Source organism: Notamacropus eugenii, chromosome 3 (genome assembly GCF_028372415.1).
Source record: "Notamacropus eugenii isolate mMacEug1 chromosome 3, mMacEug1.pri_v2, whole genome shotgun sequence".
NCBI classification, from domain to species: Eukaryota; Metazoa; Chordata; class Mammalia; order Diprotodontia; family Macropodidae; genus Notamacropus; species Notamacropus eugenii.
In genome coordinates, this window is record NC_092874.1 from 361,660,808 (window position 1) to 361,685,994 (window position 25,187).

The following is a 25,187-nucleotide window of genomic DNA, read 5'->3' on the forward strand; positions in this document are numbered from 1 at the left end:
TCACATGATGCATTCAGCATAAAGGTGACGCGCTATGGTCTTGTTGTACTCCTTTCCCACTTTTAAACCAGTCACTTGTCCTCCGTTTGGTTCTCACTGTTGCTTCATCCTCAGACAGCTTCCTCAGAAGACAGAGAGATGATTGGATACTCCCATCTCTTTGAGGTCTTGACACATTTTGTTGTGATCCACACAGTCAAAGGCTTTAGTGGAGTCAATGAAGCAAAAGCAGAAGTGGATGTTTTTCTGGATGTCCCTTGCATTTTTCATAATCTAGTGAATGTTGGCAATTTGCTCTTCTAGTTCCTTTGTCTCTTTGAAAACCAGCCTGCACTTCTGGTAATTTTTGATTCACATGTTACTGAAGCCTAGCTTGCAGAATTAAGCATAAGCATGCTTGCATGTGAAATGAGCACAATTGTTTGGTAATTTGAACATTCTTTGACTTTGACCTTCTTTAGGATTGGGACAAAAACTCAAAAACTGATCTTTTCCAATCCAGTGATGACTGTTTAGTTTTCCGAATTTACTGGCATATTGAGTGCAGCACTTTAACAGGTTCATCTTTTAGGTTAATAAATAGCTTAGCTGGAATTCCATCACTTCCATTAGCCCTCCTGGAGGCAGTGACTTCGTTCTCTAGGAGGTCTGGCTCTAGATCAGTAAACATATTGTTGTGGTTACCAGTAACTTTAAGATCTTTCTTGTATGGTTCTTCTGTATATTCTTGCTATCTCTTCATAATCTCTTCTATTTCTGTTAAGTCCCTATCATTTTTATCTTTTATCATGCCCATTTTTGCATAAAATGTTCCCTTGATAGCTCTGATCTTCTTGAAGAGATCTTCAGTTGTGTATATCTTTCCCTTTTTCTTTTACCTTTCCCTTTCCTTCTTTCCTCAGTTATTTGTAAATTCTCATTAGACAACCACTTTGCTTTCTTGCCCTTTTTCTTTGGGATTTTTGTGTGTGTGTGAATATGTTTAGTATTGAAATTACTTCATTGTTCTGTGGTATCTTTTAGCAAGATGTAGTTTCCTTCCTTGTCTCTTTTAATTAGAGATCTATTTTTGCTTTTGCTTTGTCTGAGATCAGAATTGCTTTTCTGCTTTTTTCACTTCAGCTGAAGCATAATAGATTCTGCTTTAGCTCCTTAACTTTACTCTGCATGTGTCCTGTAAACAATATGTTGTAGGATTCTGGTTTTTGATCCACTCTGCTGTCTGTTTCCCTTTTATGGGAGAGTTTATGCCATTCACATTCACAGTTAGGATTACTAATTGTGTATTTCCCTCCATCCTATTTTTCCACTCTTTATACTTTTACCTATCTCTCCCTGTCCCTCCTCCCCAGTGCATTGCTTCTGACTACTGCCTTCCTCAGTTTGCCTTCTCATATAAGTATCTCAATACTTTCCTTTTCCATTTTCCCTCCTACTTCCCTATAGGGTAAGAGATTTCTATATGCAACTGAGTATGTTTATTATTCCCTCTTTGAGCCCTTCCAATGAGTGTAAGCTTCACACAATACTCATCCCTCCCCCCATCTTTCCCTCTACCATAATAGATATTTCACGTCTCTTCATGTGATGTAATTTATCCTGCTCTGCTTCCCTCTTTCCTCTTCTGCCAGTGCAGTCCTTTTTTTTTAACACCTTAGTTTTTTTTTTCCATATCATCACATCAAAGTCAATTTATGGCTACATTCTCTATCTATATATACTCCTGACTGCCCTGATAGAGAGAGAGTTCTTAAGATTTACAAGTATCATCTCTCCATGTAGGATTACAAACTCTGTTTTTCTTTCCTGTTTACCTTTTTATACTTCTCTTGACTCTCGTTTGAAGACAGAATTTTCTGTTCAGCTCTGGTCTTTTCATCAGGAAAGTTGAAAAGTTTCCTATTTCATTGAATGACTCTCTTTTCCCCTGAAAGATTATGCTCAGTGTTGCTTGGTAGTTGATTCTTGGTTGTAGTCTAGGCTCCTTTGCTTTCTAGAATATGGTTTTCCAAACCCTCCAGTCCACTAATGTAGGAGCTAAGTATTGTGTAATACTGACTGTGGCTCCTTGGTGCCTGAATTGTTTCCTTCTGGCTGCTTGCAGTATTTTCTCCTTGACCTGATAGTCCTGGAATTTGGGTAGAATATTCCTTGGAATTTTCATTTTGGGATTTTTTTCAGGAGGTAATTGGTGGATTCTTTCAATGACTATTTTGTCCTCAGGTTCTAGGATATATCAGAGCAGTTTCTCTTGAAAGATGCTGTCCAGGTTCTTTTTTTGATTATGGCTTTCATAGTCGAGTCATTCTTAAATTATTTCTCCTGGATCTATTTTCCAGGTCAGTTTTTTTTTCTGATGAGATATTTTACATTTATATTACATTCAAGAGAGGCATAAAAAGGTAAACAGAAGAAAAAAAAACTTTATATTGGTTTTGTTTGATTCTTGATGTCTTGTAGAGTCATTTGCCCAGTTCTAGTTTATAAGGATTTATTTTCTGTAGTTAACTTTTCTACTTCTTTTTCCATTTGGCCAGTTATACTTTTTAAGGTGTTCTTTGCTTCAGTGGATTTTTTCCCCCATTTGGCCAGTTCTGTTTTTTAAGGAACTGTTTTCTGCAGTCCATTTTTGTGTTCCTTCTTTTCCAAGCTATTGACTCTTTCTTGCATACCTCTCATTTCTTTTCCCAGTTTTTCTTCTGCCTCTCATATTTGATTTTTAAAATCCCTTTTGAGCTCTTCCAAGAGGACTTTTTGGGCGTGAGACCAATTCATATTCTCTCTTGAGGTTCCTTTGCATATGGGCATTTTGACATTGTTGGATCTTCTCGGTCACCATAATAGCTTTCTGTGATCGTGGCTTTTTTTGTTTGTTTTTTACTCATTTTCTACCCTATTTTGTGGCTTTTAAAGTTGAACTCTGCTCCTGAGGTACAGGGGACTCTGTCCCAAGCTTTTTGTGCTGGAGCACAGGGACTTGGTCATTGGCTTTCTACACATGGCCTCCAGAGCTTGTGGCTTCCTCACTGGGGGGAGGGTGACCTGGCCTAGTCACGTCTGTTGTGCTGGTGGTTAGGGGGCTGGAGGCCTCACATCTGGCCTGCTGAGCCAGGACCGCAGGGCCTAAGTTGTTGATCTGTGCTATAGCTAAGGGCCTCCTGCTATCTTGCCTGGACACCTCCTGTTCTGGGCTGCCCTCTCCTTTTACCCAAGTGAGACAGACCTTTCCTGAAGTCCTTCTAAATTATCTGAGGGTGGAATATTATTTTACTCCATCTTCTTGTGGGTTTTGTCACTCCAGATTTCATTTAGAGGCTTGATTTAACATTGTTTCTGAGGGAAACTAGGCAGAGCTCAGACCACTTCCTGACGTTTCTGTGCCATCTTGCCTCTTTTTTTTTATTTGCATTTTTCTTTGAGGATTTGCTTGTAGCTCTTTTCCTGTTGTTTTCTTCATCTGAATTTGTATCTTGGTCTTTCTCGTCATCATAGTTGATTTTTAGGGTCAGGTTCTTTTTTTGTTTGCTCATTTTCCCAGCCTATTTATTTACTTTAGACTTTATGTTAAAGTTGGGCTCTGCTCATCTATGGGTGGGGAAACTGTGCCAAATTTCATGCTTTTTCTTGCTGCTATTTTGAGAGCTAGTTCTGTGTTTCTATAAGTTTTCAGTGTGTCCGAAGTGGTGTGATCCAGGTAGTACCTTGGTCACTGTTCTGGTCTGTGCTTTGTTCTTTACCTAGGAACGACTCTGGCTCCCCTGCAAGCACAAGTATTAGCACTTCTCTTCGCCCTTGAACTATGACCTAGTCCCCTGCTTCCCTCTAGCTGCAAGCAGTAGTGCTCCTAGTGCAAGCTGAGGCATCCTCTGTAAACTCAGTTCCCTTATGCCTTATGCTCTTTCTACACCACCATTTGTTGCTGCCGCTTTTGCTCCAGGCTGACAATTTGTTCATACAAATAGCAACCAATATAATGGTAAAAACATGATTGGTTATGTAAGATTTCTGGTTATTTGGCTTTGTGGTAAATGGTCATTTTGTTGTGTTTAATCCACTACAGAAGTTATATTTGTAGGCTCAATGTTGAGACCTGCTTAGAATCTCAGCTCTGCTATTTATTACCTTTATGACCTTTGGCAAGACACTTTATTTTTCTGTGATGCTGTTTCCTCATCTCTAAAATGAAGGATAGACTAGAAGGCCTATATGAACGTTTCCACCTGAATCTATGACCTATTCTAAGTAATAAGCTTACTTCCATTACCAGTTAATATCATGTACATTTGATGATTTTGGAGGTATTTTAAGTGGAAAATTATCATTTAAATTGTACAGTGGATAGAAAGCACTGGGTCTGGAGTCAGGAAGATCTGAAGCCTCAGGCACTTCCTAACTGTGTGGTTCTAGGCAGAACACTTAACCCTGCTTGCCTTGGTTTCCTCACCAGTAAAATGAGCTGGAGAAGGAAATGGCAAAACGCTCTAGTATCTTTACAAGGAAAACTCCAAATGAGTCATGAAGAGTTGAGCATGACTGATACAGTACAACAGCAACAAAATAGTTAACCCAAAGACCCTATTATCTAATTATTATAATAAATAAGAATTTAATTTAGTGCTTGCATGTCGATGTGCTTAGGAGCCTATGAATTGTTCATATGGTTAAGAAGTTTAAGCAGATGATAGGTTAATTTGTGGTTTTGGTTATTAATGTTTCTAAACTTGATTTCCATGCAGTATAAAAATGTAAATGAGAATCATTAGTCTTAGTCTCTGTAGATCATTGAAACAATATTGGAAGCACAAACATATCTTTTATTGAAGGAAAATACTTTTGTCGCTCAAAGTATTGCCATCTTTTACAGAAACCCATAGTTGTAATGAGGGTGTAGGCATACTTCTAAACATTATGTTCAAGACCTAAAAAAAGTTATATGGGTGCATGCCAGCCTATTTTCTTTAGGAATTTAATTTTTACAGTGTATATAGGGAGAAGAAAAGTGGCATTTCACTGAATATATTTATCACTCTTGGCTATTTTTAAATGACTTTTTCCTTTGCACAAATGAATGAAAAATTAATGACATTTTCTAATTCTGGTATTGTCAAATGCATCCTCTCTCAGTTCAGGGCATCAAGAAGAAAGAGAGTGAATTCCAGTTTTGTCTCTTGACTTGAAAGGTGACAAATTCTCTCTCTCATTTCAACAGTGTATATTGATAGAGAGGAAATATAAAGTTACAAAGTTATATTAATGTCACAAGTTTTTGTCACTACTAGGAACTGCCTGATCCTTGTGGAATTCATTTAAGTAGTTCCTAATTCCATTAGTAGATTTGATACTGCAAATAATTTGATATAATTTTCCTGAATCACTGATTTATTGGGGTTTTTAAACTATATTGAGAGCAAAAACAATGCAGTGACACTTTTCCTCTTAGTATAAATCATTATTTTAACAACTTCATGGTTAATCCGTAGGCATGGTTTTCCTTTGTACCAATGTTACCCCAAGGATCTTCCTTAGATTATATCTTTAGAACTTGGAGAATCATCTAGCCCATCCCCCTCATATTCCAAAAAAGGAAAATGAGGCCTCAAGGAAGTTAAGAGATAGAAAGAGGCCTAAAGAAGTGAAGTATATGATGTAAGGTCATTCGGGCAATATACAATAGAAGCTAGAATTTGATCTGAAGTATCTAGGGTTTTATCTATTAGATGTATCTTTGCTTCCTCATTAAATTGAAGCAAAAAATTAGTGTTGAGTGCATTTTTAAATACCCTGCCACTGTGACTTTGGGAAAAGATCAGTTTTTAGAAATTTTTAGAAACATTGCTAATAATGTGATATTAAAATAGAGTTGAAATGTTACCATCAATTTTAATGCAGTTATCAAAATTTATAGTACTTTTGATATTTGTCATTTGCTTCTTGGTTTTCATTTTGGGAATTAGAAGGATTACTTGGAGACAAAAAGATTTATTATGTGAAACAATTTTATTTTGGTTTGATTTTTTTGTTTGTTTTATGTATATCAAAAGAATGGAAGTTATCTCTGATGTGTATTACTTACTAGTTGCTGCAGACTCTATGATGGTCTCCACACTGAGTCTTAAAGACCCCAAAGTTAATCCTAGGGTCTGATTATTGCTTCACTAAAGACATAATTAATCATTTTAATTGCTCCTTCCTTTGCCCTTTCATCTGACTGAGCAGTTATTCATTTCCTTATATTTTCATAACTCTCTGCATGTCCTTTTCCCATGCTGTTTCGTTGTTCTGTCTTTCTCGAGGTAGCCATATCTCTCTGACAAAATTACTTCATCTGTGGTAAATTGTAAATAAGTAGGTTTTAGGTCATAGGATTGGTTCTCCTGAGAAATGGTGAACTTGCATGTATTAACTGAAGGTTTCTATTTAGTCCTTAAAATCTAGTCTTACATTGGTGACTATATGTTTGTGTAGAAAAAATACAAGACCATGATTTGTCCCAGAAAGCGAAGGGATCCCATGGACAGATCTGAGAAGAATGATCAAGAGGGACCTAGAAAAGCTTCAGGTTTTTTAAATTTTTAATGAAGAAACACTGATCACTTTGGGTTATTTCCAGTTTTTAAATTTTTGTATCCATTTTATGGTGTTGAGATTGTAGTTGAAAGGTAGTAGGCTACTCGTTATTGAATCATAATATAAAAAATGGGTCATTTATTGCAACTAAATGAGACCTCTTGGGAGGACAGTCATCTATGATGGACTGAAGGACCATGGAAGGATGACTTGTTATTCATCACCCTTATCTACTGTGTATAATGGAAGGAACACTGGATTCAGTATCATGAGACCACTTTATTAAGTGCATACTAGTACTAGGTTCTGTGCTACAAAGGCAAGATAAAAAAACTGACATCACGTACACAGAGAAGTTTATTAGGCAATATTTTCAGAATAGGGAAAGTATTGACAGCTAGAATATTGGGCTAGGCCACAGCCTGGAGGTGGTTCCTTAGTAGTGCTCTAAAGGAAACTAGATAAGAAATGAGGAGTGAGAATGTACCCTGCATAGATAACAGGGTGCAAAGCACAGAGCCAGGACGTGGAATGTTGAGGTATTTTTAAAAGAATACTTGGCTCATTTGAAGAGGATTAACTCATTAACCCTTAGTCTCTTCTAGCTAAGAGTGAAGCAGAATGGAATGAGAAAGACAAGGTTTGAAGGGATGATTGTGACAAAGATTCTGAGCTTGGGAACACTTTGTGGTGATGAGGCACCTTCCTGATGGGAAGATTCAGCATCAATAAAAGGCCCATTTCTATAAGTATAATCATAGTAGCATTGTTTATAAGTGCAAAAACATTTAGAGAACAACAGTATGCCCAAAGATTAGGGACTGACTGAGCAAATTGTGGTATATAAATGTAGGATATTAATGTTATAAGAGATAATTAAAGATTTTTTTAAATATGGGAAGACACGTGAAAGTATGTAATGAAAAAGCAGAACCAAAGTAGCAACATACACAAATTCTGCAACTAAACAAATGACGATGGTTTTGAATGACAACAAAACTCAGATTAAAAAGAATGGACATTAGTTCTAATTTATAAAGCATATTCTCATCCTTTTAACACAGAAAACTCCTCAAATAAAAGGTCACATGTACTATTAGCGTCACTTAGGAGATTCAGTTGGGAGCGTAGTGGGATTTGTAAGCTGTCAAAACAAAATTTATCATAAATTCATTTTTGTTTGTTTTTAGTGAAAAATATCAGGAAGCAAAGAACTTGAATAGGATTTGGAAGAGAGAAGAAGGTAAAGATCACATACTTAATGACTTTGCCTTGGGCCATTCCTATCCTAGGTAAAGTACTGCAACCTCTTCATCCATAGGGTTATAGTTGGGACGCTTTAGAGATTATCTAGTTTAGCATTTTCCTTTATGAATGAGGCTTCTGGGTCCAGAAAGTTGAAGTAACTTTTCCCCTAAAGCCTCCCCACCTCCTAAAGGGCAGCACCTCCTCCAGTCCTTGGCTCTTCACTGTCTCTTACCTGCCCACCATCTAGTCTGTTGCCATGGCTTTCTGTTTTTCCTTTTGCAACATCTCTGGAACAGGACCTCTTCTTTCCTCAGACAAGGCACCACTCTGACGAGTCACCTTATATATAATTACTGCAGTAGGCTCCTGGTGGGTCTGCTCGCTTCAGTTCTTTCCTCCCTCTGATCCATCTTCCATTCAGCCAACAAAGTGATTTTCCTCAAGTGCAGGTCACACCATGTCACTCAGTTCCCTGTCAGCTCTTGATCAAATACAGAGTCCTTTACAGTCTAGCTGCCTTCTGTATTTCATCTTCCACCTTAACTTGTTGCCACATACTCTGATCCATTGACATTGGTCTCCATCTTGGACCCTGGGCATGTTCTCCAGTTATCTCCCATACTTGTTATGTTCTAGCTCTTCATTTCTGTCTCCTGGCTTCTTTGGCTTCCTTTAAGTCCCAACTAAAATCCCATCTTCTGCAGGAATCCTTTCCCAACCCCTCTTAATTCTAATATTTTCTGTCTTTTATTTCTTTTTTGTCCTACTTGTAGCTCATTTTTTACTTATTTGTTTGCTCGTTGTCTCCCTTAATAGATTGTGAGTTCCTTGAAGGCAGAGACTGTCTTTTGTTTCTTTGTATCCCCAGCACTTAGCACAGTGCATGGCGCATTCAGTCAGTACTTAATACATGTTTATTGACTGACTGCTACTGGAGTATATGTCAATCTGCTTTCACAAACTTATCATCTCTATAACTTTCCAAACCAAAAATACCCCTCCTAGCCTCCATTCTTCATTTTGGTTGTCCCCATATCTAACTTATTGGGCATTTAAATATTATTTTATGAGCCACGTGGAAATGGGTTGCTGTCAGAAAAGTGGTGGAAAATTAATGAAACTCACATTGCAATGAAATGTTAATAATCCCTCTGTTTTACCTACTGGCTTTTGAGGAAAAACAAATACAAACGTATGTAACAGCAAGCACCCGGGCATACACAGAAGGGCCTGCCTGCTGTATAGGTTCTTAGATCTACTTTTCTAGAAGAAAAGCAACTTTTGAGGAGTCAACAATCTGCTTTAATTACATTCACCAACAGAGAAAATACAAGCAGAGAAATAAAGACCAACAGACAGGGCTTCTAACTGTCTGACCAGAAGCAATACGTGCATCACAGATCAACAGACAGATCCAGCTGTCTGACCATTACACACATACGGAGTTACCAGAAAGAAACACCAACATCTGGGTTTTCAAAGCAGGGGTGGGGTTGGGTTGGGGGGGTGTTCCTTAACAGCTACCCAGAATCTCATCTAGTCATGTCATACAAGCTTTCTTCCAAAGAGTAAGCCCCCAAAGCAAAGCCTCACCTCAGAGTATATATAGAGAGAGAGCCAGAAGCCTCACAACCCAAGTGCTTCGGTATCCAGTTACCAAAAGGTGTTGCCTTCAAGCAAGCAAACCTCCCCATAAACAGACTTTCCCTTTAAATAATTTCCTCCCTCAGTGGGATCCACGGGAGGCCTATTAATGGGTGTAGGAAGATCTTTAACTCGCATTACAATATAGTAAGTTGTTGGTGACATAATTTCATTTTATAGTGATTTTTGCTTTTTTTGAAGAAAGTTTTAGACATCCTACTCAAAGTAGAATTGAAGCCATGACTGACAATTTGTTGACCAAAATCTTAGGAATAATATTTTTAAAATTTCTGAACATATTTTTATTTCCATACTTGCTTCTTTAAAAAATAATTTTTAGTTATTTAATTTCTTTTCAACTTTAAATTACCATTTCAACTCTGGTATTTCTTTCAATCAACCAGTTAATTAATCAACAAGCATTATATTCTAGTCATAGTGCTAAGCATTGGGGAAACAAAGAAAATGCCCCCAGAATCTGCCCCCAAGGCCGACTACAATTTAATGGGAAAGACAGAATGTAAGCAAATATACGAGATCTATACCAAGCAGATAGAAGGCAAAGATACTGGCAGCTGCAGGGGTTGGGAAAGGCCTCTTGCAGATGATTGATGTGAGACTGTGAAAGGAAGAGTAAATTGGTTAATATGGTTTGGTCACACAGTATGTGGAGGGGAATCAGGTGTCCAGGTTGTAAAGGTCATAAGGAACCAGTTTGGGAAGAACTTTTAAATGCCAAATGAAAGCGCTTATATTTGATTTAAGAAGCAATAAGGAATTAATGAGGTTCAGGGAGATTCCATTTATTAGGACAATTAGGGTAACAACCAAGTGGACCACAAATTGGAGTGTGGAGAGATATGAAGGAAGGAGACCAATTAAAGTCTCAAACAGAATGGTGACTGTGAACAGAGAGAAGGGAATCTCAGTATTGTAGAGGTAGAAACAACTAGATCTGGTTGCTGATTGGATATAGGAGGGCACCTTGGTGACTAAGAGGTTGGGGGAACTTCTGACAGTAATGGCAGATTTGGAAGAGGGCTTGAACATGTTGCGTTTGAGATGCCTAAGGATATCTAGTTCCAAACATCCATTAGTAAGTTTGTGATTCCAGATTGGAGCTCGTGAGAGAGACTAGGTCTGGATTTCTGGAAGTCATATTTAAGATTCTGTTTGAACCTAATGGAATCACCAAATGAGATAGTGGGTAGACAGCAGAGAAGTCTCAGAATAGAACCTTGAAGGGTACTCATAGTTAGTGGATATCAACACAGATGAATACTCAGCAAAGGAACCTGAGGAGTGAACTTGTAGAGTGAATTTTGAAGAATAATGCATCTCTTTTTTCTTTTCTGCCAAAGTTCTGTATTTATTTGGATGAACATAATCCTCAAGAAATGACTATTTGTTCCAAAACTTCTTTTCTCAGACTTGTTTAATATTTGCCAGGCACTGTTTTTCTTTATAGCTCTTTGGGTGATCCACAGATTGATTCCTTTGGAACCATAGTATATTGGAAAGACTACTGGATTTATATGGCAGATCATTTTATCTCTCTGGGATCCAGTTTCCTGATCTTTAGGGTGAAGATACTGAACTAGTTGACCTCCCAAGTTCCTCCCAGCTCTGAAACATATGAACCGTTAAGATTGTGGTATCCTGTATTCTACAATCATCACTGGAAAAATAATGATGTTAAAAAGATTAGTTTTTGTTTCAGTGGAGGATCTTGGGTTCATTGAAAGTTCTGCACAATTTTCTAAATGCCTGTTCTCATCCTCCTATTCAATTTTGGGTCCATTTCCTTGTCCATCTACAGTACCTAAATGGGCACTTACACATTCACATTCACATTCAGATTACGTTATGTATTATGATCTGGACAATAGATAATCATTTGGATTGTCTTGTGTGGAGTTAGACTGAATTCATTTGAATTATTATTAACCTATTTTGTGAGGTGCTGTGCTGTTTTAGTGCTTGATAAAATGAGAACTATGTTCTCAAACAGGAACATTTGGAGGACCTCGCCTTTTATAGGGAATATCTATTTTATTGAAGTTGTGTCCTGGACATCCTCCATAATAATGGACAGCATACATCTTCCTTTTTAAGCTTCACCGAATATTACTTAATCATCAGAGGACAGAAAATTATTTCTTCAGTGTCTGTTGAAAAATCTTTTATGCTCTTAGCATGTACAAAGGAGAAACTTTGCTGTAGTTGCCTTTAAGAAAGCATTTTGTTAATGGGTATAATTAAAGTATTGCGTCAGTAAACTTATCTTTGTAATGAAATGGTCTTTGGATGACCAATGCCAGTGCAGCCTAGGCTCTAGTATATTCAGTTCAACAAATATTCACTAAGGACATATGTGCAAGACACTATACTATATATACTGGGAATACATGGGAAAAAAATAACTGTCCTCAAGGAACTTATAATCTTTCTTTTTACTTGGATGAGGGAGGGGTGTAGATGTACTGGGTATACAGAAAGTATGATGCAAGATAATCTGAGAAGAAAAAGCACTAATAGCTGGGGTGATAAGGAAAGATTTCTCTGAAAATTGAAGAAAGCTGGGGATCCTAAGAGACATTTAAAAGCTCCGCTATATATGTTTTATGTCCTCATAGCTTAGAGCCAAAAAGAGTGTTAATGGGTGTTTCTAGTATCAGATCATCAGTTACATCTAGAATGGTGCTTTGCTGTCAATAAAATTTAGGGAGCAGTGAATTTTGGAATCTAACTCACTGTGCTTTTAATTCAGGAAGGGATTAATATTGTCATGTTTAAGTTTTTTGAGAATGATCCAAAAATCAAAATCCTACCATATTTCAAACATTATAATCTAGCTTCTTTTCCTCACCACAATACCCCCTATGACTATATTAATGAGATAATAAAGTAACAGTTGAAGTTAACTGTCCTTCAAGTCATTACAGAATTTCGTAATTGACCTGAGGGAGTATCTAGTTTATTCAGGGGGAATTTAGGCAATGAGAGAATTTGGATAAATTCAATGTCTATAAATGTAGATTTATTCATTTTATTTTGATACTTTTTTTCTTGGTATTTAGTATAAGTTTTGTTGTTACATATTTCAAAAACTCATTTTGTGCTGGGATATTTCCTTTTTTTCTTCTTTCTGAACTGTTAAGTATTGATCACAGATTCTTTTAAAGATGGTCTTAAGGTTTCTGCTGTTGAATCTCGTCAGTGTTGTGGATCAATTCAGTGAAATTTCTACGTAAGCTCAGGACACTCAGCCTTAACAAATTGCTGCTAACTGTTGTTCATTTTGCAACCTTTAAAACATTTTAAAAATTTCATTACTATTCTTATTTAACTTTATTTTTTTTTTTTTTACAAATTACTTTTCAACTGATATTTCTGAGGATCCCATATGGTTTTTACCTTATTTGAGGAGTTTCAGAATTTTCCAGAACAGATGTGTTGCCAAGATTTAAATAATTAAATATAGAAAAATTATTATTAAATATAGATAATTAGAAAATTATGCATTATAGATAGAAAATTATGTTATCATTATAAAATATAATATAGATGTAAAATTATTGACTATAGAGAGAAAATTAAAGATTATTAAATGTAGATAAACCTGGTATCATTTAAAGTTAATACTTTATGGGAAGTAATAAAGTAGAAGTCAGGAGAGTGTATTTTTCCAGATTCATGTTTGTTGCTTCCGTGATCCTGTCTGTCCATCTTATCCTCTGCCATCCTCTTCCCCAGCATTAGGGGCTTTTCCAGTGAATTCTGTCTTCTCATTATGTGGCCAGAGTATTTAAGCTTCAGCTTCAGTATTTGACCTTCTAATGAACAATCTTAATTTCTTTACGTATTGACTGATTCAATCTCCTTTCTGTCCAGGAGACCCAAAAGTCTTCTCCAGCACCACAGTTAAAAAGGATCCATTCTTTGTCTCTTATTAAATGCCCTTTAAAGCAATAAAGAATGACTTAAAGAGTTGGAGGAGTATTCAGTGCTCATGGCTTTTCCATACCAGTATAATAAAAATGACAATACTACCAAAATTACTTTATACTTTTAATGCCATGCCAAATTACCAAGGAGATACTTGATAAAAATGTTAAGAAGATTTATTTGGAAAAACAGAAGATCTAGAATATCAAGGGAAATTGTGAAATGAAGTAAGAACTAAAGGGGAAATAGCGTTTCCAGACCACAGACAGTTTTATAAATAAGCAGTTATTGCAGTCTTTGAGATCAGTGGAACACGCTAGACAAGGAAGATTCGGAAAAAAGAACACAGGAACCCAATGTTTGATAAAATAGAAATAAAGAGAAAACTCCCATTTGATAAAAAGGGAAGTGGTTCAATGGGGCACAAAATTTCTGTGTCGAATTTCTGTGATAAAAGGTTTGGTATCTAAGAGATAAAAACGAGTATATACATTTATCTAAGACGTTTCCCCACAGAGACATTGTCAAAAGGATGTGAACAGAGAGTTCCCAAAAGAAAAGCTGCAAAGTGTTCACAGCACATACAGAGCGCACCAAATCGCTAATTATAAGAGAAATGCAGATTGAAACAATCCTGAGCTTTTATTTCATAAATGTAAAATGGGCAAAAATGACATAAAATGGCAGTAGTCAGTGATGGAGGGATTGTGAAAAGATATACACAGTAACATATTGTTGGTGAAGCTGTGAAACGGTACAACCATTTTGGGTTGTGATTTGGCATTATACAAATAAAGTGACTCATGTCCACACTAAATGATCATACCCTTTGAAACATAGACTATTACTGTGCTTATACACCAAGAAGCCATCAATGAGAAAGAAGTCCTCAAATGCTCCTAAATATTTGTAGCAACACTTTTTGTATTATCTAAGAACTGGAAACAAATTAAATACCCATCAGTTGTGGAATGGCCAAAGGCATTGTGGTACATGAATGTAATGCGATATTACTGTGTTGGAAGAAATGATATGTGATACAGAAAAACAAGGAAAGATCTATATGAAAGGACGTGACATAAGCAGAGCCAAGAAAACAATATTTACAGCACTGGAAATGAAAAGATTGACAGCACTAAAAAAAGTCAAAAGTTAATGTAACAAAATTATACAGATCAAACAGTTCAAATGAAAAGATCATAGAGGGCACTCTACCCTACTCCTTTGTGGTAGGAGAACCACAGGTATTATACACATTGCACATATTTTTGGACTTTCAAAATGTATTGATCAGTTCTAACTTTTTTCCTCTCAAAAAATACAATTTTTCATATGGAATGTCTTTCTGGAAAGGAGATGGAGAAATACTTGGAATAACTATGGTGATGTAAGATAAAGAAAATATTCGTAAAAAACTTATTTAAAAAAAGAATATGGTAAGAAGTCAGATTGAAGATGCTTTAAAAGAGAGTGAGAGAAGAAATAGAGGCAAGCGGTATTGTAGATGGTTTTCTCCAAGACATTAGCAGACAAGGAGGAAGGAGCTAAAATGATAACTAGAAGAAATATGAGGAATTCTGGGCCAAATCTCATAAACTACAGTTTAATAAGGATAAATATGTAACGTGGGTTCCAGATACCTACTTCACATTTAACAGATGGGAGGACACAGTAGTTCATATACATGTGGGACGTTCTAGTGAGCAAGTTCAGTCAGTATACATGCTGCTTTTTTTGTTTGTTCCTTTCTAGCTTCCTAGTTTCTTCCTTCATAGCTACTTTGTCATTGTTCAGTCATTTTCAGTTAAGTATGCTTCTTTGTGTCTCCTTTTGGGGTTTTCTTGGCCAAGATAATGGAATGATTTTCCATTTCCTTCTTCTACTCGTTGTACAGCGAGGAAACTGAGGCAAACAGGGTTAAGTGACTTGCTCAGGGTCACACAGCTAGTGTTTGAGGGTGGATTTGAACTCAGAAAAGATGAGTCTTCCTGACTTCAGGCCTGGCACTCTATCCACTTTGCCACCTAGCTGTCCTTCATAGTTGCTTATGCACACACACAGCCTGTACTTCACAATCAATCATTCGTCCTTTTCTCTCTTGAGTGTAACCATGTTTATCACACTTATACCTAAGGACTGGAAGATGCAGAGAGGCCAACAGAACCAACAGATAGAAGTAATAAGCAAAATTCTGTGATTCACTTATAATATCTTAAGCTCAGTATGACCTACATATTAGATTTGACCTACAAGTTTAGATTCTTTAGAGTGTGTTTAGAATTATGTGCATCGTAGAGAATATATTGCAAGAGAAATCTAGTCCAACCTTCTCAGATGAGAAAACTGAGACTCAGAGAAAATAATTTAGGTCACTCAGCTAATTGATTGGACCTCGAACCCACTACTGCTGACTTACTGTGCTGAACTTTGATATTTCTGCATTTCATATAAAAATTGAAAAAAATTGAACTGCATTTACTTCATTTTAGAGTACTTCACTTGATCCTATGAGAAGGGCACAGAGGAAGTAGTACACATCCTCTGAAGAAGCTTTCTTTTGTTGGGAGCAGGGGGAATGTGATATAAGGAGGAGAAATTCTTTGGAAAAAAAATCCAGAAATACATTCAAGGAACTGTACATAATTTCAACCTGAAAAATACAAAGGACTCTTGCAATCAGTAGAACAACATGGGCTCATCCAGAAAAGGATTCTTGGAGGAGATGAATGTTGACTAGTGTTTTCAAAGGTTGGGAGAACATGCCTTATGGCAGAATGCAGTGCACAAACGCCTAGACAGCGATTCATGGAAAGGGCAGCAGGCAACATTTACAGTAATCTTACATAACTACTCCTATAGTTCTTTCCTCTTCTGCATTCTTCATGATCCTTCTCTTTGCAGTTTTACTCTTCATGTACACTAAGAGTATATCTGGTCACTGGACCCAGATGGCTGTGGAAGAGAAGTGAGGCTGGTGACCTGCACAGCCCTCCTTCACTTGAAACAAAGTCAAGTGCAAGTCATGTCATAGTTCTCTGATGTCGTGGTCTTCTTCGGCAGCAAAGGATGAACACAGACAGACAAAAGCTTAATAAGCATGAAATCAATTTGTCATAGTACGATGAACTTTGGGCTGAGAGATCATGGTTTCCCAGCTCAGATAACTCAGCTTACAGCCTTGCATAATAAGCAAGTATTTCTCTCTTCTGGGCCTTGATTTCTTCACCTGTAATTTAAGGGAGCTTGAAACGAGATGACCTCTAAGCAGCCATAGGCTTCAAAGGCACATGGTTCCTTATTATACAGCCATGAAATTAGGTTCTAGTTGCATACTTTAAAATGCAGAAAGTAGCATAGTATAGTTAAAAAAGTATTAGATTTAGACATGAATTCAAATCTAAGCTCTTTCACTTAAAACTCATGTGATCTAGAACAAAATTACATTACGTTCCTGTTCCATTTTTCTTACGTGTGAGGTTTGTTTGAGTTTTGAACTTGTGACCTGTAAGATCTCTCCAAATTGCAATGCTGTAGTCCTGTGATCTCTTGTATTTAGTGGAGATTTTCTGTAGGAAGCTAAAAGGGGTTCGTGAACCTTCTTTGTTGCCATTCCCTGAAACCATAGTGATATAGATATAATAGATGTTTTGAACAGTAATGACTGTCAGAATTGCTAGATTACAAATTCCAGGAATTATCTTCCTTGCCTCGTACAGTGCTTTGCATATCATTGAACAAATGAATACTGAGTATTTGCATGTAGAGTCTAACTGATAATAGTTGTATATAGCAAGTAAGCACCAGGATAGAGCACCAGGGATAATCTTGACTTCGAATCAGTAAATACATATACAATTGAGTTTGAATTAACTGGAACAATGTAAATAAATTTATTAACATGAAATAAATCTTAAAACTTTAAATCTTTAGAAAACATACAACATGTCCTTTTGCTGTACTACATCTTGCATAATGTGGCATTGAGGTCATGCAATCTTGACACAGTCTTTTATTGAAACTATACTTTTCTCATTGGATAGTAAACATACATTTGACAGTCTATTTTTCTGAGTCTACTGTATAGGTTTTCTTTTTATTTTAAATATGTTTTTATTTATTTCATTAAATTGTTATTTGTTCACTTTTGAAGCAGGCCATTGACATCGTAGGAATGTCTTGACTTGTGCATGAATTAGATTTAAGTGAAGCAGAGTCACATAAAGTTGTCAGCATCACTCTCTCTTCCAGAGTCATTGAAATCTAGTGGCAAAGCAGAAGTCAGGACAACTGGCGATGTCCCAGAGATGCCGTGAATGACCTTGGCATCTTTGATGTTTGACTAAGCTCTGAGCACTCCACAGTGCCTGATGCAGCTGCCTTCATGCCCATTTTAACAAATTGTTCTCATCTACCCATTTCCACAAGGAAATTTCCACATGCTTGGGGTAGAAATCCCTCTAACTCATCAGCAGGTTTGAGGCCCTCAACCTGGTTTAGGTTTCTGGTTTCATCTGCTGAGACAGCTTTACAGGGGTGTGACCATTGTGCATGTTATAGCTTCTTGGAGCCACAGGTGATGGACACCAAAGGTGTCCAAATTGAATGTTTCCCAATTACATTAAAAAAAAATTAGCATTGTTTTGTTTTTTTTTTAATATTGTGAGTTCCAAATTCTCTCCCTCACTCCCCTATCTTCCTTTTTTTGAGAAGGCAAAGAATTTTATATTGATTATACATGTGATGGCATGCAAATATATTTCCATATTAGCCACGTTGTAAAAGAAAAGACATCAAAAAAAGAAAAATAGAGAAGGTTAAACAAAAGTATGCTTTAATCCACATTCAGAATTCATCTGCTCTCTCTCTGGATGTGGATAGGATCTTTCATCATTGGCATTGGCATTGTCTTAGATCATTGTTGGGGTAGCTAGGTGGTGCAGTGGATAGAGCACCAGTGCAGGAGTCAGGAGGACCTGAGTTCAAATCTCACCTCAGAAACTTGACACTCACTAGCTGTGTGACCTTGGGCAAGTCACTTAACCCCAACTGCCTCATCCTGGATGATCTCCGGTCATCCTGATGAATATCTGGTCACTGGATTCAGATAGCTGTGGAGGAGAAGTGAGCCTGGAGACCTGCACAGCCCTCCCTCCCTCAAAACAAAGTCAAGTGCAAGTTATATCATCATTTCTCTGATGGTGTGGTCTTCTTTGGCAATGAAGGACAGGCACACAGATCATTGTTATGATCAAAGTGCTTAGTGTTTCACAGTTCATCATCTTTACTATATTGTACAATATACAATGTTTTCTGGTTCTAGTCACTTCATTTTGCATCAGTTTGTATAAATCTTACCAGGTTTTTCTGAAAAAATCCTGTTGTCTTATAATCACAATCCTATACCATAACTTGTAGCTCATAGGTTTTCAATGGCTTTTAAATCAGGTCAGTTTCTAGGCAACTGGAAACCAAATTAAATATTTGTAAAGTGCTAAATCCAGTGCCTGGAATGCTTCTTCCCCACTGAAGCAAGTTTAACCTCTAAGATATGTTTCTTAACCTTTCATGACAGGTGGTACAGTGAAAGGTTGAGGTGAAGAATTCCATTTCCATTTGGGAATTTCTGCAATTCTAGAAAAAGTCTACTTCTTAGTAAGACAGTATGTAATAATAATGATAGTGGGCATTCATACAGTGCTTTGAGGTTTGAAGGTTGCTTTGTACGTTATCTCATTTGATCTCATAATAACCCTGTGAATTAGGTGCTGTTCTCTCCCTCAGCCCTGTATCTTACAGATGAGGAAACTGGGATTGAGAGGATAAGTGACTTGTCCAATGTCCCATAGCTAGTAAGGGTCAAGGACAAGGCAGGATTTGAATTCAGGTCTTTCTGACTCCGTGTCCAGTAATGCCACCTCCCTTTGATAATATTTATCAGAGTTTTTTATTGCCTCAATGGCAATTAAATGGCAACACCACAGGTAGGTCCACTGGAATTTAGAAGGAAGCTAGGTGGCATAGTAGGTAGAGTGCTGACCTGAATTCAAATCCAGACTCAGATATTTAAGGCTGACCTTTGTTTGCCTCAGTTTCCTCAACTGTAAAATGAAGAGAATAACAGTAACTGCCTTGCACGGTGGGAAGGCTCAGATGAGATAATATTTGTAAAGCACTTACAACAGTACTTGGCATATAATAGGCATTCTGTAAATGCTAATGATTACTGTTATTATAATTTTTCTAAACATTTTTTTGAGGATGGATATTTTATAGTCTGATGAAGGTACCCAGATCCAACAGGCTAACCTGGACTCCCTCTGACAGCAGTTTTGTTATCTTGCAAGTTTCCTTGAGGTAATATCCATTTTTAAAAACCATCAAATTAGAAACATAGCAACAGAGAGCAATGAGTATGTGTATGGGACATAAATTCAATACTCAACTGATAGAATTAACTATAAGTGGGGAAATCAGCTCAGTCTGATTTCATCTGGTTAGATATTCTGAGTCAACCTAGTGTCAGGAGAAGCATGCCTGCATGACGATTGCTGTTATAAAATGAAACAATGCCAGAATTTTTGCCTCTCCCAAGTAAATTTCACCCCGCTCCACTATCCTCCTGAGGGTCTTCTATTTTTCCATCAGTAACAGAGAATGATGATTTCAGCTATATGACAGAATTATAAATTCCCTGAGAGTAGGGATTTTTTCATATTTTTGTATTTGTATCCCCAGAATATAGTTCAGTATCTGGCACATACAAAGATAAATGCTTGTTGATTGATTGGACACAGAAGAAATTGAAGCAGAGAAATAAGTAGTTCGTACTTAGTAGAAATTAGAGCTTAAACTCTAGCTCTTTGTACTTCCCTCAGACCACAAGAAACAGAAAGCTTTTGAATTATAGTTCTCTATATGGTAAAAGTTTATTTTGTAAATTCAAATGGAAAGAAGGCTGCTGCCATATATAATTAAGTTAATAATGGTAACTGAAAGAAATTGAATTAAATGTAGTGGTTAAAGTCAGCCTGGAAAATGTGTTCATTTTTTCTCTTTGGTGTAATTGTTTTACTTAATTTTCATGGTCGATGCAGGTGGAAGTGAAATTATATGTGGTGCAGAAAACATCAAAACGTGACAGAATTTTAACCTCACATCGAGTCTAGTTTCATTTCCTTTTTAAAATAAATTCTCAGCATAATTTGAAGTTATTTTTTTAGCAGTGGGATTTAGATAAGCAATTCAGCAGATTAGTGATATGTATGTCATTTTACTGTTCACAGGGAAAACAACTGAATTCATATAATGATAATTCCCATCCAAGCTGACCAAGAATCCCAGTGTTTCCTGATCCCCCCTATTGAATGAACTACTTGCTAATGGCTATGAACTGTTATTTTGCTTATGCTAAATTATATCTGTACATTTAGAGTGCTGGGTATACAATTGGCTTAGTTTATAATCAGTAAGGTATTTATGCTGCAGGGCAGCTAGGTGGTACGGTGGATAGAGCACCAGTGCAGGAGTCAGGAGGACCTGAGTTCAAATCTCACCTCAGACATTTGACACTCACTAGCTCTGTGACTTTGGGCAAGTCACTTAACCCCAACTGCCTCATCCTGGGTGATCTCCAGTCATCCTGATGAATATCTGATCACTGGATTCAGATGGCTCTGGAGGAGAAGGGAGGCTGGTGACCTGCCCAGACCTCCCTCACTCAAAGTCAAGTGCAAGTCATGTCATCATTTCTCTGATGGCATGGTCTTCTTCAGCAATGAAGGATGAACACACATTTATGCTGCATATAATTCTTATTTTAGACTGCACCAATAATTTGTCATAAAATTGTCATGTTTTTAAAATCGAAGACATAATATTTTTAAAGTACTTTTTACTGTGCTTTGATATACATTAATAGATTAAGCATCTATAATTTTGTCACCCTATCAACAATTGATTCCAAGGTTAATCAGAGAGACCTTGAGAATGTCCTTATACCGCCTTTTCTAACCACCATAGAAGCACCTTGCATGAATTCTCTGTAAAATAATCTTTTAGACAAACTTGCATTTGGCATTCTAGCAATGTGGCCAGCCCATTGGAGTTGTACTCTCTGTAGTAGAGTTTGAATACTTTGTAGTTTAGCTCAAGAAAGGACTCCAGTATCTACTACCTTATCCTGCCAGATGATTTTCAGAATCTTCCCAAGACAATTCAAATGGAAGCGATTCAGTTTCTTGGCATGGTGCTGGTAGACTGTCCAGGTTTTACAGGCATGCAGCAATCAGGTCTGCACAATGGCTCTATAGATCTTCAGTTTGGTAGACAGCCTACTACCTCTTCTCTTTCCCTTTTCTTTGGAACCTCTCAAACACTGAGCTAGCGCTGGCAGTGTATGTGTCAAACTCATCACTGGATGTACTATCCGTACACCAGGTACATCACTACAAAGTGTATTGCCAGGGTAAGGGAATGTAACTACAGTGTTCAGAATTTCTCCATTTGCTGTAACCAGTGATTCCATGTATGGATGGTGTGGTGCTGACTGGCGGGGAATCTGTTTTCTTGCTATTAATTATCAGTCCAAAATTAGCGCAAGTAGAAGAGAATCTGTCCTTACATTGTCACATCTCAGCTTCAAAGGCTGCATTGAGTGTCCAGTCATCTGTGAACAAAAAAAAATCATGCACCCACTCTCCCTCACTAGTCTATTAGTTAAGTCATTTCCCATCAGTGTGACAGCTGACCTTGATGCTATTTTCATCCTCATGGAAGGCTTCTGACAACACGTCTGAAAGCATGCTACAAAGTATGGGAACAAGCACACAGCTCTGCTTCATTCCATTGGTACCTGGAAAAGTGCAAGAGTGTTGTCCATTATCCAGAACCCAGAGAAGTGTGCCGCATTGAGATTGCTGATGAACTTCTTCAGGCAACCAAATTTTGACAAAATTTTCCACAAGCACCCACAACTGACAGAATCACAGTTCTTGGTCAGATCAACAAACATCGTGTACAGACTTTTTGATCTGCTTCTAGCATTTCTTCTGGCAGCAAACACCATGGCGACTGTTCCTCAGCCTTTCCGAAGCCACACTGGCTCTCAGGTAGATGACCATCTTCCAGGTGAAGGATCAGTCTATTAAGGAGGACTCTGGCAACAATCTAGGCAGCAGTGACTAAGGAGAGACCCCTCTGTGTTTGTCACAGGGCATTCTATTTCCTTCTCATTTATAGATATGCACAATGGAGGCATTCTTGAACTCCTGAGAGATAAACCTCTTCTTGCCATATAAAGCCAGAAAATTTCACTGATCGTCTAGTCATTTTGTGGATGAGGAAAACAGTTGCCTTAGAGATGGAGAGTGACCTGCACGGATCACACTGCTGGAAGATCCAGAAATTGAGCTATAGAACAGTAGTTTTGTATGTCTTCAGATTACAAATCGCCATTGTCATACGTACCTCCTCACTCAGCAAGGGCAGCTGATTGTATGGTAGTAAAGAGGTTTCAATTTAATTAAAAACACAAGGCACAAGATACAAGGAGAAGGTGATAAAACGGTGTGTAAAAGATGGCCCCTGTCCTGAAAGAGCTTACAGTTAGATAGTTGTTAGATTCTTGATTTTTTGCTTGCAAAGATGTTCAGATGGTAGGGATGTCATATACTCAGCAGCAGCACCGATAATAGTAATTAACATGTATAGGGCATTTTTGTTTTATAAAGCACTACATATCTCATTTCTTATGAACTTTATAATAATATAAATTATTGTAGTAATTTTGTAGATGGGGAGAAGGAGGCTTTGAGTGGATAAATGATTTTCCTAGCATCATGCTGCTAATGAAGGGAGAGACTGGATTTGAAACCAGGTCTTACTGACTTTATTTTCCAGGTATTTTTTTCTACCATCTGTGTTCCAGACACTCTTTTTACTAAACCACACTGTCTTTCTGCATATAGATTAATAGAGATTCTATGTTACTATTGTATTTTGTTTCTGTAATGATAACATTTCTTTTCCAAATTATTATTTATTTCTTCTTTCTCTTTAAGGGATCTGTCTTATGTGTGATCTGATGGATCATAATGTAATTTCTGCAACCGCCTCTGTTGATTGTTTATCAGAAGGATTGCTACCATATTCTCCTGTGTGGTTCCTAGATTCCATTACATGAATATATCATATCCTCTTTTGTTATTAACCAATTCTCACCTTCCTCCCTTAAAAAAAATTGTCCTGTTCTTCTTAAATAAAGTTTACCTTTCTGGAACAATATTCCAGTCATGGATCTTATCACATCAGGCTAAATTTGCTTCTTTGAAATAAAATATTTGTTAGCTATGCCTTATACATTTGTGTATAGACATATAGAGTCATGGATCAGGGACCTCAGAAGCCAGCTAGTCCAACCTCCTCATTTGACAGATAAGGAAACTGAGGCATAGAGTAGTTAAATAGCTTGCCCAGGATTTTACAGGGTGAAAGTCCCATAGGAGGAATTTAAACACAGTTCCTTTAATTCCAGAGTAAATTCTTTCCATGCTGCCTCCTTTCTTGATTTTTTTCTCCTTTAAGCTTCTAGGTATTTCTAATATCATCTTTCCCCTCATTTTTGTAGCTACTTAGGTCCCAAGAGGAAAAGTGATGTGATCGTATTACATAACTAGTAAACAGTTGAGTCTGAATTTTAATCCCAGTCATAATCCAAAGCTTCTTCCATACCTCAAGCTCAAGAGTGGTACCTCTTGTTGTTAACCTAGTAGTTTAATTAAAAATGATTTAATTCACTCCTTTAACATCCATGGTTTTGGTTTTTATATTGTCTGCATTGGTAGCTGGGTAGTTTGGGGATTTGAATTTATATTGAATTTCTTTATTTTTGGTTTATTTCCCCAGAATTGTCTGGAAGTCATTACCTTGTGTTAAGTTATGTAGTTGGTGATCTCAGTATAGTTCCTACTGGGCAACTGACCCTGTTACATAAAACACTACCTCAGCGGTGGGGATGGACAGGCACCTTTCTTGTAAATCTTAGCACAGAAATTTGTATGAGCATATCCCAGAATGCAGTTCCTTGGTGGTTGTGAGTACTGTGGAGTCGTACTCTACTTGCTCAGTATAATACTGAAGTCAACTCCTACAACAAAAATGCTGTCTGTTTTTCATTCCATCTTTGACACCATCAGTTAACGTTTTCAGAGATACACAATGTGTGTTTTCAGTGAAAAACTCTTAGAGAACTACATGGGTTGTTGCTGATGAATACCAACCATACTGGTCTTAGGTTGGATGTGGAAATTTTCTAATCCAGGACTAAACCCTGTCTACATCTACTTCATGGAAATGCTTTAAGATCACCTTTGAACTGCAAAATTTACAAACACATCCACTGCCTATGCTATGTCAATTTGATGCATAGACTTCTAAACTGTGACTTAGAAGACATTTAAAGTAATGATAGTTTCAGGTTGCTTGCCCAGAATCCTCCCGATATTCATTGTTTCTGGTATGCTTTAATCACATACTTGCAAGCCTAGAAATATTTGTTTCTGTGACTTGAAATCTGCATTGTATTTCCAGATTCTTCAAGAGGAGTGTCTTTTCTCTTCTCACTTTTACTTCTCTCAAACAATGAATAAATCACCACAAGAACAGGCAGCAATTAAGACCAGTGGATTTTGTTAATGTCATCATTTTTCTTTAGAATAATTAAAATTCCAACTTTCCTCAATATTACATGAATATAAAAGATGCACCACCTAGAAAGGTTACAT

The 25,187-nt window shown here is 37.1% G+C and overlaps 1 protein-coding gene across 8 annotated transcripts in view; it reads left to right on the plus strand.

Moving 5' to 3' along the window:
- The window catches only part of CDC42SE2 (CDC42 small effector 2), a 166,471-nt gene that overhangs the window by 65,730 nt on the left and 75,554 nt on the right, over nt 1–25,187 (plus strand). The window contains exon 2 of one of the 8 annotated variants that reach the window (XM_072597334.1): nt 7,758–7,810. The exons of the other annotated variants lie outside the window; for them this stretch is intronic. The gene's annotated coding sequence lies outside the window, so the exon portion shown is untranslated. The remainder of the gene's footprint in view (nt 1–7,757; nt 7,811–25,187) is intronic. 8 annotated transcript variants of the gene reach the window in all.